The sequence below is a fragment of the Arvicanthis niloticus genome (genome assembly GCF_011762505.2).
Source record: "Arvicanthis niloticus isolate mArvNil1 chromosome Y unlocalized genomic scaffold, mArvNil1.pat.X SUPER_Y_unloc_4, whole genome shotgun sequence".
NCBI classification, from domain to species: domain Eukaryota; kingdom Metazoa; phylum Chordata; class Mammalia; order Rodentia; family Muridae; genus Arvicanthis; species Arvicanthis niloticus.
This window is the reverse complement of record NW_023045021.1, coordinates 2,316,690-2,318,503: the sequence shown is the minus strand read 5'-3', so window position 1 is coordinate 2,318,503 and position 1,814 is coordinate 2,316,690. Positions and strand designations below refer to the sequence as shown.

General features: G+C 37.0%; 1 pseudogene; it reads left to right on the top strand.

Annotated features, from left to right (window-relative positions):
* The window catches only part of LOC117701323 (zinc finger Y-chromosomal protein 2-like), a 12,898-nt pseudogene continuing 11,084 nt past the window's right edge, over window positions 1-1,814 (top strand).

Below are 1,814 nucleotides of genomic sequence, written 5' to 3'. Positions count from 1 at the left end.
GCAGTACACATGGATGGTGACCAGATTATTGTGGAAGTACAAGAAACTGTTTTTTTATCTAATTCAGATGGAACTGTGCAAAATTTTGTTCCTGAGGATCCAGACCTCAGTTATAATTCAAGATGTTATTGAAAATGTTCTTATTGAAGATGTTGACTGCTCACATACTTTAGAGGAAACAGATATATCTGACAATGTCATTATTCCTGAGCAAGTGCTCGATTTAGACACAGCTGAAGAAGTGTCTTTAGCCCAGTTCCAATTCCAGACATTTTAGCTTCCAGTATCACATCAAACCTCATTTATGCCTGAACCTGTCTTGATGAGTGAAGCTATACATGTGTCTGATGTAGGACATGTTGAACAAGTGATTCATGATAGCCTAATAGAAACAGAAGTCATCACTGATCCTCTGACAGCTGACATTTCAGAAATACTGGTAGCAGATTGTGCTTCTGAAGCTGTCTTAGATTCCAGTGGGATGCCTCTGGAGCAGAAAGATGATGCCAAAATCAACGGTGAAGGATTATCTAATGATTTCTTGTAAGTCTTGAGCCACGTGGCTATCAAAATATGGTTTTGTTTTTTATTTTGATTTGTTTCAGACAAGGTCTCACGCTGAACGTGAACTTTTGATTCTCTTAATTGAACACTGATAAGTACTAGGGTTTTAAGTGTGTGCCACAGTACCTGAATTATCAAGGAAATGTTTTCTCTGTTTGTTTTGTATGTTAATCTACTTACTTGTTGGTGTATGTGTATTCAGTTTACAAGCACAGGTGTATCCTTGAATATGGAAGCCAGAAATTAACATAGTTTTTCTTCTTGATCATTCTACCCTTATTTTCTGAGATCAAGGTCTCTCAGTGTACTTGAAGAGTTATCAATTCTGCTAGACTAGATGGCCAATAAACTTCAAGGATCCACCTGTCTGACAGTACAAAGGATGTGGAAAAGGGAGAATCATAATTTCTGAAGGTCCAGCTGTGTTTACATAGTAACACCCGATTTCAAAACAGTAAAAACAGAATTTCTTTTTGTATTTTGGCCAGTAAAATAATGGTTGTCTTTATATTTGTTCCCTGTGGAACATCTTAAAGTTTTTTGGGTCTTTTTGTTTTGGTTCTGTTTCGGTTTTTAATAAATCACATTTGTAGGTTTAGGGTGTTACCTTTCCATCTTCTTCATCTTATTTCTCTTTTGTCTTCTGGGCATGTGGGCTGTTTTTAATATTATAAACTGTATAGCATTTCACAAGTCATTCATGTGGCTGTCACTTAGAACAAATTTATTATCATATAGTTAAATGTGAGACCATTTACATTTGTATTATTGTTTTCAGCCAAAAATTTTAGCTAATAGTGTGCAATTTTAGGTATTTGTCATTTGTCATGACCAGAAGCAAGCTAGAGAGGAAAGGATTTATTTGGCTTAGAATTCACAACACTTTTTTAATCACTGAAAGAAATCAGGACAGGAACTACTACAAGCCAGGAACCTGGAGGCAGGAGCTGATGCAGAGGGCCATAGAGGGATGCTGCTTACTGGCTCGCTCCCCATGGTTGGCTCAGCTTGCTTTCTTATAGGACTCAGGACTACCAGCCCAGGGATGGCTTCACTCACAATGGGTCAGGCCTTCTCATGTGTATCTGTTTTTCTTAAAAGGTTCCCTGTTTTCAGATGATTTCAGTTTTTGTCAAGTTGGCATAAAAGTATCCTGTAGAGTAGTAAAATAAAAATTTTAGTAAGTAGGTAGGTGTGTGAATCTGCTTTCTAGGTTTGCAAGAATGAAAGCAGAGCATTGAGAAATTGAT